The sequence below is a fragment of the Monodon monoceros genome, unplaced genomic scaffold (genome assembly GCF_005190385.1).
Source record: "Monodon monoceros isolate NGI ecotype Baffin Bay Population unplaced genomic scaffold, NGI_Narwhal_1 Super_Scaffold_21, whole genome shotgun sequence".
Taxonomy (NCBI): Eukaryota; Metazoa; Chordata; class Mammalia; order Artiodactyla; family Monodontidae; genus Monodon; species Monodon monoceros.
Genome location: NW_021703778.1, coordinates 9,521,395 through 9,533,453, shown reverse-complemented (window position 1 = coordinate 9,533,453; position 12,059 = coordinate 9,521,395). Strand labels below are relative to the sequence as shown.

The window sequence follows — 12,059 nt, the reverse complement described above, 5'->3', positions numbered from 1 at the left end:
AAAGGAGGAAAAGGGAGGAGGAGAAGTAAGAGGATTTGAGGAGACTTCAGGAGGTGATGGATAGGTTTTATGGCATAGATTGTGGTGATGGGTCCATGGGTGTTTATTTATCTCCAAACTCATCAAATTGTATATATTAATTATGTATAACTTTTTGTTTATCAAAAAAAGAAAAGGAAATAAAATTTCTTGTGAAATATGCTTTCTTATAATAGTATTATAATTAAGGATATATATATATATTTTACATACAATAATCGTAAATATATTGTACCAAGGTCATTTCCCATTTTATTTTGTGGATATTTCATTGGTTGTCTATCTGAGACAGGAAGCATAAGAAATATATGATTTTAATGTGCTTAAATATTAGCGGAATTAAGTTCATTACACAAAGTGAAAAGCATTTGTATGTAGCTGTGTTTTGTTACCTCTGTTTATGAAAAAGATATTGGTCAGTACCATAATCTCTTGGGGAGAATATCCTTTAGGAGTAATATGAAGAACACCTCTTTTAAAAAGCTGATACATTTAAACATCTCAAGGTCCTGCTTTATAATCAAAATAGAAAGTGTCAAAAAAGTAGTGGAAAAATAATGGCTGGGTTCTTCATAGTCAGAGCTGTGAAGAAAATCTCAGGAGCTTATCCTAGATGATCACCTCTGTTTTACAGATCTAGGTAGTTAAAATAATTGTGATAACTCTAGGTGAATATCTCTACATTTAGGTGCTTACTGGAAATGAGCCTTTTAATCTGCTAGAGGAACACCTCTTCTGGCATCCAGAGCCTCAGCTCGTGAGCTGCAGGTACCCTCAGCTGCATCCAGGGTCAGAAGTTGGGAGCGGGGGGCACTTCATCAGATTTCCTTGAATATATATTCCAGTTTCATAAAAGACATTTTAAATAATTCCTTTTGATGAAAATTTAGGTCTTGAGAAAAAAAGCAATTTCTTCTTTCTTGCTCAGTGAGTTTCACAGATAGACTTGCCTGCCCTTTGGACTATAACATTTGAACCAAACTAATGATTCTCATGGCTTAAGCCTCGAAAAGTTAGGAATAGTGACTTTTCCTTTTCTCGTTAGTGATCTTTAGGTATACCAGTCCACTGTTCCAATGAATACAAAAAAATGTAAGTCGGAAAAATAACTAGGAAACAGGATTTCATAAATAATATTAGGACCTCTCAGTAAGAAAAAAAATAATACTTAGTAGGAAAAAACAGAGAAGAGAAATGAGGCTGTAGGTAAATAAATATTTCGAGCCTCGAGGAGGAAAAGCTAAGGCTAGTCAATTTTCTAAAAAGCAATCTGAGTACATAATCCTAGCAAAAAGTGTTAACAGGAGGTGGATGAATTTTTACAAATATAAAAGGAAACATATGTCCTATGAAGGAATGTGAGCACCACTTAGCAATTTCACAGCACTTTTCATCTTCAAAGAATTTTGCATGTTAACTAATTAATCCTTCCAACACCCTTGTGACGTAAACGTGACAAACAAGGACAGAAGTGAGTCTCAAATGACTAATTTACCAAGCTCACTGGTTGAGAAAGAATTATGAAAGCATGCCAGTTACTAATGAGGAAGATCCTAGGTAGGGATTTTATACAGGATATTGTGTGTGTGTGTGTGTGTGTGTGTGTGTGTGTGTGTACTTTCCAAAATTTGTTTACAGAAATATAGAGCAAATGACAGAATTTGAAAGAAAGAATTTATCTCCCCTTGAGCTCAGTTTATGCTAGACTAGTGTGGACTCCTCAAATAATCCAAATTTAAACCATGCATATTAGCAGCAGTTTGGTATTTGCTGTTTATGCATGGAGTTGATGCATTATTTAGACAATGAGAACCAACTGTCTGAAACTTCAGTGGTTTAAAGGGAGTTGCACTTGTTAGGGGGTTATTTTCTGCCCAATTCTGTAACATGTAATTTATCAACACATATTCTTTCTTGTTATCCAAACACCAGGACAAGACTGCAAGGCCCAACTAAATGAGAGATCTGACAGTTTTAGGCTCTTACTTGCCAACCACTTATTTTGGAAACTTATAACTGAGGCTGTGGTTAGTTTTCTAAAGATCTAAGTCTGTTTCCTTTTTCTCTGCCTGCCTGTGTAATACTGTCTACTATTACCCTGTTGTAACAACAATATATCTTTCCCCAAACTTGCAGAAGAGAATAGCGGAGCTCATGACCACCCTGGAATGATAATAGCCGTGCCGTGCTGTTGGCACCCTGAGGTGACGGTGGCAGGGAGTCACATTATCCACTTACAACCACAGCCATTCCATTCCAGCTTCACGGGATAACAGAGTGAGTCTCACTGATTACAAATCTGCTAACATAGGCACTAGCCTTCATTCCTTTTCTTGATGATAAAATTTCATTGTGGGCATTATTAGCCTTACTGTGCTGCTCTTAAAATTGTTACTATGACCTTTCAAAAAGTATTGATCCACAAACGCTAAATGGCTAAATATTTCCAAAGGGAAACCTGACTGCCTTTTCTGCACCACAGCTATAAAATTTTCCTTCCAACAAATCAAGACTGGAGGGTACAAAAGGGCTGAGCATTACCCTTCTCTTTCTCAGTGTTAGTTCCAAACTATTATGTGAGTTTCTCTCTCTTCCCTTCCTCCCTTCTTCCTTTCCCCCTCAAATAAGCATAGATTTTCACCTCAGTCCATCATTTCCTTGTATCTGGGTAGCAAAAGTCACGTTGATTATTGCCCAAGGTTTTCAAATGTGGTGCAAAGTTGTAGAGACTATTGATTTAGTCATTCAATTACCAAATATTTCTTGAGTGCTTACTATATGCTAGTCACCGTTTTAGTCACTAATGATACAAGAAAGAAGAAAAGTTCCTGCCCATAAAGACATAGCACTTACTAAGGAGGCTGGTACTGGGCCCCTCAAAATGAAGAGCCATCCTCTTCTATTTGGTCATAAAATTCAATCATTATACTACATTCCAATCACTGAGATACATTCTGTTGTGTGAAATTTCTTCCTGCATTTTTGTTTTGCTGCTACCTGGGATCATTTTCCTTCTGCTTGAAGAAAAACTTTTTTTTTTCTTTTAGTTTCAGTGTACTGGCAACAAATTCTCTGTTTTTGTATGTATTCAAATATCTTTAATTTTTTTGAAGATTTTTTTTCTAGATATAGAATTCTAGTTTGGCAGTAGCTTTCCTTTTTATTTCATTAAAGATATTCCATTGTCTTCTTGATTTCATATTCTATTGAGACATCAGCTGTATGTCATTATTGCTCCTTTAAAGATAGTATTTTTCTTTGAATGTTTTTTACTATTTTCTTTTCTCTCTGATTTTCAGTAATTTTTCTATGCTGTGACTAGTTGTGGGGTTTTTTTGGGGGGGTGTTGTGTGGTTATCCTGCTTGAGGTCCACAGCTTTTCTAAGATCTGTATCTTGATTTTTTGGTCAGATTTTGGAAATTCATTCTCTTCAAATATTTTTTTCCTTTATTCCCTCTCTATTCTTCTGAGCCTTTAATTATGTAGATTATAGTTTTTATCCATGTCATATAAATATAGATATAGATAGATAAATATATAAATAGATGTTATATATAGAGGGAGGCTTGTCCAGTGATACACAAATACATATGCTCATTTCTGTATTATTCTTTCTTTTGCTTTGGTCTCTATGCTTCAGACTGTGTTTTCATCATTTTTCTCTTGATGAGTTCACTAATCCTCTCATGTTCTATATCAATCTCCTCATTGAGCACATCTATCAAAGTCTAAATTTCAGTTTATCACATTGTCAACTCTAGAATTTTTATTTATTCTCTAATAGATTCCAATTCTCTAGTAAAATGTTCTACTCTGTCAATCGTTTTTGAAAAAATATTCAATATAGCCGTTTTAAAGTCCAACTTTGATAACTTTAATAACTTGGGTAAATGAGAGTTTATTTCTAGTGTTTTCTCTTGGCCATGATTCCTGGGATGTCTAGTAGATTTTTAATTAAATGACAGCCATTGTGTGGGTTCTGGAGGTTACTGTATTTTTTTCCAAGTAGGTTTACTCTAACCTGTCCTAGAACCGTACAGTAGGGTCAGATGACATTGATCAGATCAGGAATTGGATTTACTCAAGGATAGGTTGCAGTTTTTTTTGTTGTTTTTTTTTTTGCGGTACGCGGGCCTCTCACTGTTGTGGCCTCTCCCGTTGTGGAGCACAGGCTCCGGACACGCAGGCTCAGCGGCCATGGCTCACAGGCCCAGCCGCTCTGCGGCATGTGGGATCCTCCCGGACCGGGGCACGAACCCACGTCCCCTGCATCGGCAGGCGGACTCTCAACCACTGCGCCACCAGGGAAGCCCTAGGTTGCAGTTTTTGATGGCTAAATCAAGCCCTGGCTGTTCCACACTCCTAGGATATAAACTGCCACCATTCCCACTGAGATTCCAAAGTATTTGCTAGGATCCCTCTCCACTGTTATTCCCAGACTCTCATTTCTGCATCTTGAGCATGGAGCTCTTTAGTCAGTGGAAAATGAGAATATTCTAAAATTTTAAAATCCTTTGTCCTTGGGAGTGTCATTATCAGGACTCCATATGGGGTAGATAAAGGGAGCCCAATTAGGAAGTTACAGTAATAGTTTGGTTATGAGCTAATGGAGCCTGATACAGGGAGTTGGCAGTAGGAATATGTATATGAAAGGATGCATATGTAAGCTTTTGTGAAAGAAGAATGGGAGAGTGAACTTGTTGATTATGTGAAGCGTGATGTGTTAAATAAGCTTCTTCAAGATTTCGAGTCTACAGACCTGAGGTATATTCCATGGACCACAGGAAAAATGAAATTGTAACTTAAAGAGAATTTAGAGATGGAAATACGTATTTGAGGGTAATACACACCTAGGAGGTGATTAAAGACTTGGTTAAGGACATACAGAAGAGGAAGAGAACAGGATGGGGAACAGAATCAGAGTGATCACAGACATTGGGGGATGAACCTGGTGACAGCTCAGTTCTCTTTTCACTTAACCAAGATGTGCCCCTTAATATCTAAGGCACAATCGCATCAAAGGAAAACATTTTGCATTTAAGTGTAGACAGATCTTAGTGTTCACAGTGGGCTGGAGATGAAGTAAAACATGAAATAATTTTATGATTTCTGGTCTTTATCTCTTCTCGTGTCAGGAGAACTAAAAACTCCATCAGCACAAATCTAGAGACTCTCAGTCCTACATTATTAATGAAAGATGTAGTTAACTCTTTATCCCTTTCAGGGTTGAAATTACAAAAACAACTTGTTGCAAAGTATACATGGGATTCTTAAATCCAGGAGAGTTTAGGGTACCGGAGGAGAGCAAAGGGAAGGTTGTCGGTGTTGAAAGTAAATATACTCTGTGTCAAAATGCACTGTGGAGCCAGTGGTATGTGATAAGATATGGAGGCTGGCTTTGGAACTCTCTTTGTAAGTGCTAGGATTGGGGTTTTAATAATATAACAGTTCTTCAGGCTTTCTGACAAGGAAGGCTTGAAAGCATGCAGCACTGCATCAGGCTTATCAGTCAACTTCCAGGACAAAAACAGAAAGAACGCTCCATGTTCATCTTCAGGCAATACATTGTCAGTTACAATTACAGAGAAAAACTAACCTTAGTGATCTTTGCAGCATTTAGTAATTTAAGAGCACACTGGAGTTGGAGCCCATCATTTGAATTAAAGGTAGTGAACTTGGTTGGGTCTTTTGGTAATTTTTCAGAATTCTATAGCTGACACTGATAGGTAATGTTTTGGCAGAAAAAAAAGAAGACAATGGGGAAATATGTACTTGAAATATATACTTTGTGACTTCTCTCTGCGCCCTGTAAATATATATGTCTCCATATAGTTTTAATCCCCCGATAAGAGCAGAGATTTATGGGTGTTTAACTTTGCTTAACAGTTGTGTCCATAAAACCCAGCCTGAGAAAGTTCATAGGCTACTATATTTGAAGATGTAGACTTTTCTTTTTTTTTCTTTTAAAAAAAATTTTATTGAAGTATAGTTGATTTACAATGTTGTGTTAATTTCTGCTGTACAGCAAAGTGACTCAGTTATGTGTATATATATATATATATATATATATATATATATATATATGCTTTTTCATATTCTTTTCTGTTATGGTTTATTGCAGGATATTGAATATAGTTCCTGGTGCTATACATTAGGACCTTGTCGTTTATCCATCCTGTATATACTAGTTTGCATCTGCTCATCCCAAATTCCCAATCCTTTCCTCCAACACACCCCCTCCCCCTTGGCAACCACAAGTCTGTTCTCTATGTCTGTGAGTCTGTTTCTGTTTCATAGATAAGTTCATTTGTGTCATATTTTAGATTCTACATATAAGTGACATCATACGGTATTTGTCTTTCTCTTTCTGACTTACTTCACTTAGTAGGATAATCTCTACGTCCATCCATGTTGCCGCACTTGGCATTATTTCATTCTTTTTGATGGCTGAGTAATATTTCATTGTGTATATATGTACCACATGAAGATGTAGATTTTCAAAAACCTTCTCATCTTCACTATTTCTCAGTCCTTCATTTATCTTCCATTCATAGCTGAATGTGAATGTTCTTATAAATTTCAAAGCAGGCAGGGGCAAAGGCAGCCAAACTTGTGCTACCCTGAATGACAGCCTGGAAACGTCAGCTCCCTCTTCATCTTTTATCTTTGCGATCACAGGTTGGCAGATCGTACCAATCAGTCTAGAGCAGTGATTCTCACCTTGGCAGCAATAATTCACTGTGGAGTTTTTTAAAAGTACAGATGCCTGCATCCCACCCAGAGGTTCTGGTTTAATCGGTCTGAGCTGCCTCCTGGATTTTTAAAACTCCCCAGATAGTTATAAAGCACAACCTAGAAGAAAACTCAGGAAATTCAATTCCCTAAAGTAACTCTTATAATTAACTTCTTAGAAAACCTTGCCTGGATTTTCATCTCATAAATAATACTTAATCTTTATGGTTCTGTACATAGGTATTGGCTAAACTTATTCAAATATGAATTCAGTGTGCATTTGGGAGTGGGAGTATAGAAAACACATACCCTATTTTATAGGTATTACAGGTAAATTTGCCAGATTTAGCAAATAAAAACAGAGAATGTACAGTTATATTTGAATTTTGGATAAACAGTGAATAATTCTTTCTGTACAAGTATGTCTCAAGCAATATTTAGGGCGTGCTTATACTAAAAACATTATTTGTTGTTTATTTGAAATTCAAATGAAGCTGTGTCCTGCTTTTTATCCAGCAGCCCTAATTACAGGACATGCAGAAAATGTTTAGCTGTTCCATTTTAATCAAAGCATTTTTGTTGACTTGTAACCAATCACCTATGAAACCATTTTATATTGGTCTAATCACAGTTAAGACACCCAGAACAAGCAATCTAGCCAGTGTGGCTGAACCATTTAACCCAATTCACTAAGCCTCTTGGCCTACTTATCCATTTAAAACACTCACTTTGTCTAAGATATTTATAGACAAGATCAATTTTAATTTCCTTTACCTCTCGAGTACACAGTTTGTAATTACTCCAACAGAGATTTATCAGCCTTCTAATACAGTTCTGGGGTAAGACCTGCGTGCCGAGGGGGTTCACTTCTACTCCAGCCTAAGTTGTCTGAACTGTCTTAATCTGTAGACCAATTTTCTCTACAGCCCCCTAAGGAAGGAACTTGTTGACTTTGGCAGTGTTTACCTTTCCTACAAACAAATTCAACATTTTCCAGACCGGCTGGCTCTTAAAAATCACATGAGAGCTGCGGAAAAACTGCCTAGAGTATGCTTCAGAATTCCTCCCTCCCCCATATTCTAGGAAAAGCTTTACATTCCTCACAGCTGCTGGAAGATAATCTACGGAGTCAGGAGTATTTAGAATCTGTGGAGAAGGCTGTACAGTTCCCTGAGTTCAGTTCTTTTCTAGAAAGAGAGTAGAAGAATCTGTCAGAAAAAAAAAAAAGTTCCAGCCTTCATGAATGATAATATGGACTTCCACATGGAGAAAAGGGAAAAGAACTGATTTGATGTTTGTTTTCTCATAAAGGTTTAACAGTGTCATGTTCCACCTGGAGCAATAACATGTAGTATGTCGTGTGCTTGTGTGTTACTGGCTTTCACTGAGTATTGTCACTCGTCTTTGCTTTGGGCAGCTTGAATGGTATAGTGTTGTGTCTTTGCATCGTTTTCATTAGTGAAGGTCATCACCCCCTTTCCACCTCCCCAGGTACCTGCAGCCATCCCTCTCTGTCTCTTAGACCAAAACCCATTTTGCATCATGTGTCAGCAGAGTAAACTTTCTTCCATGAAGGAGTCTTCCTTGGCAGGCACTAAATGGAGGCTGGTGTCGCTATAATCAAGACAGTCCAATCTATGTTTTGCAAAAAGAAAGTGCATTCGAGTTTCCTCACATCTGCCATTTATGTATAAAAATTTTCAGATTTCATTGAATATTCTCCTAAGTCTGTGTGTGATGTGCTAGAGACTGTAATTCTGTTCATCAAAATTATCTTGATCTGGAAAGTGTAATTTACATTTATTTCCCCTTGATGTAGTTCAGTGTTATCTCTGGTGAACTGAGAGCTATTGATCTATTTAACAAATTATTTTTTTCCTCCAAGTAATAACTTCATTGTTTTCGATGCTTAAAAACCAAAGAGTTCATGTCTCTGGCTCTCAGAGTTTTTCCTCGCCCCTACCACAGACCTCATCCCAGCCAGGACCTACCACCTTTGTTTGAGATCTCTTCCTGCCAGCTTCCACTTGCGGTGTCCTGTGGGAATGCACCTTTGCCCCAATTTGTTTCTTGTCTCTTCTGTTTTCTCTTGCTCCGTTCATTTTTTTTTCCCCCAAGTTCAGAGCCCTCTATCAGATGTCTCTTACAATCTAGACCAACTTTTTGGGGTGTGTTAAGACTCCCCCCCCTTTTTTCCTATTCCTGCTCTTATTCTCTAATTTTGCACTGAAATGGGTATTTCCTTTCTCCTCCACGTGTCTTCTTTGTTGGATTAATTCCTTTCCTTCTTCAATACCTCCTCCTTACTCAGAAGGGTTGTTAACAATGAAATTTACTGTTCTAATTCTTTGGCTTATTTTTTGCCATTCAGGCCAGGTCCTGGCACTTCTTCGCTTCTGTCACCTAGATTAGATTGATTACAGGGAGAGGAAGGTAACTGATTGGCAATTCACTACTTGGGCTGTTCTAAATGTTGGAACCAAGCCTGTAACACTTCGATTTAATGCTTCAGAATGAACTTGAATCTTGGCCAAACTCACCAATTATTTGGCTTCAGTGTACAAACCTGAGCTGCATGTAGCTTCCCCTCCTGTCCCCTGGGTCCTGGACTGGAATCTCTGGGTGAAAGCAGAGTTGGTCTGTGCTTGGGGCTCAGCGTGGCTGCTAGCCATGGTTTGCAGTAAAGGCAGGCGTGGGAATGCGAAAAGGAAAGGTGTACAGTCTCCTCCGACGCTTTCTCAGAATCCCTCATCCCGTTCTTAAACAAAGCCTTATAGGCACTGAAAGTTTCAGATTTTTAGTTTTTAAATTATTGGTCGTGGAAGTTAGGTAAGCTCTTTAGTACGCTCCATGTTTTTTGGCCATTCTTTGGAAGCATGGTACTCGATACAGGTTTGAGCTTTTGTGCTTGTTTGATACTAGTTGATACAATAAATGCTTCAATATCACACAGAAATGAAAGCTGCGTTTCCCTTGCCACTCCTGAAAACTCTACCGTGGCCCTCTACTGTGTGTATTTAGGAACTTAGAGTTTAGAATCAATCCTCAGATCCCACAGAACCCCTAACTTCAGATATTTTCACCGTGTTTCCTATGGTATAACGACACTTTTCCCGCATGGAAAATGCACTGGGCTGACTCTGTCAAAGAGCTGTATCTTAGACGGGCACCGAGAGAAGATCGGCAATTTCAAGACCGAGCCCCCTGGGTTGTTCTGGGGCCGCGGCGACCACCCCAAGATGGGGATGCTGAAGAGGAGGGTCCTGCCGGAGGACGTGACCATCATCTGCAGCAGGGACTCCGAAGTACCCGAGCCTCCAGTAGGTCACCGGTGGAAGGAGGTGCGGTGCGACCGCACGGTCACGTGGCTGGCCGCGTGGACAGAGAATGTGCAGAACTCCATCAAGTACACCATGCTGAACCCCAGCTCCAAGCCGAAGGGGGAGAGAGACTGGGAGAAGTATGAAGTGGCTCGGCGCTTGAAAGGAGTCTGGGCGAGATCCGTTCTCAGTACCGGGCCGACTGGAAGTCCCGAGAAATGAAGGCGAGACGACGCGCTGTGGCCCTTTATTTCATCGACAAGCTGGCGCTGCGAGCCGGGCACGAGACGGAGGAGGGCGATGCGGCTGACACGGTGGGCGACTGCTCCCTCCGCGTGGAACACATCCAGCTGCACCCAGAGGCCGGTGGCTGCCCGTACGTCGTGGAATTGGACTTCCTGGGACAGGACTCGATCCGCTGCTACAACAGAGTGCGGGTGGAGAAGCCGGTGTACGAGAATCTGTAGCTGTTCATGGAGAACAGAGGCCCTGGGGATGAGCTCTTTGACAGACTGACCACCGCCAGTCTGAACAAGCACCTGCGGGACCTGATGGATGGCCTGACGGCCAAGGTGTTCCGGACCTGCAACGCCAGCCTCACCCTGCAGGGCCAGCTGAGAGCGCTGACCAGAGTTGAAGACAGCGTAGCCGCTAAGATTCTGTCTTACAACCGAGCAAATCGGGCCGTTGCCGTTCTCTGCAACCATCAGCGGGCGACTCCCAAGAGTCGATGTCGATGCAGACTCTTCGGTAGAAGATGGAGGCGAAGAAGAAGCAGGTGGCCGAGGCCAAGGCACAGCTGAAGAAGGCAAGGGCCGACCACAAATCCAGAGGGGACAGCAGGTCCAAGAGCTTCCTGGAGAAGAGGGGACGGCTGCTGGAGAAACTGGAGGAGCAGCTGGGGAGACTGAGCTTGCAGGCCACAGACAAGGAGGAGAGCAAGCAGGTGGCCCTGGGCACGTCCAAGCTCAACTACCTGGACCCCCGGATCAGTGTCGCCTGGTGTAAGAGGTTTGGGGTGCCCGTGGAGAAGTTCTACAACAAGACACAGAGGGCTCTCGACATGGCAGGCGAAGACTTTGAATTCTAAATGAGCATCTCTGTGCCTCGTTGGAACTTATTTTTTTTCACCATTAAAGCAGATCGGGGAATTTTGTACAAAAAAAAAAAAAAAAAAGAGCTGTCTCAGAAGGCACACATCAGGTCCCTGCAAACTCAGGGAGCCCACGCTCTTGTTGGTGCATGTCTGAGGCCACAGATTTCCATGCTGCCAAACAAGTCGGTGGGGACACTCTGGCAGCTTGACGGTGATTTTTATGTGGAAGGATGTTAAGAGCCTCCTGGATGCAATTCAATCAGACCAGGACCCATATTAGACAATTCTGCCAAATGTATACTAATGTAAAGTAAACTAGGTGGCTGTTCATTCCTTATCATTATTTTTGTAACACTTGATCTAAGTCAAAAGTTTAAGAAAAGAGTTTGCCCCTTCCTCCTCTCCTCCCACCTTCATGGCCTTTGTTCCGACAAAATGACATTGATTTAGGATCCATTAGATTAACCAGTTGCTTCTCAGACAAACTAAAAGCAATCCCGAGCTGATTTTACAATCTATTGGTTTCCAAACAAGTTTGACAAAACCCATGAATTTCCATGGAGAAACTCAACTTCTCTGTGTAGGTGCTTTGACCTGTACACAGAAGCTGGCTCTTTGTAACCAATAGCCTTGTAATATTTGAAGGTTTAAAAAGTCTGCCCAAATGTGGGGAAAAGTTAAGCATCAATTTAAAAAACTAGTGAAAATTTTGAGCTCACTTAAAAAAACATATTTTGAGCACAAGGTAAAGAAACATTTATATATTATGTACATAATACACAAAATAGTGAAACCCTGTAGAAGCTACAGGTAGACATTTAGGCATCAAGAATTTTGATTTATTTGTTAGGCAATGCAAGACTATACACAT

The 12,059-nt window shown here is 40.2% G+C and overlaps 1 pseudogene; it reads left to right on the top strand.

The window, feature by feature from the left end:
- The first annotated feature begins 9,996 nt into the window (after positions 1–9,996).
- LOC114904906 lies at positions 9,997–11,182 on the top strand (annotated as a pseudogene).
- Positions 11,183–12,059: the final 877 nt, after the last annotated feature.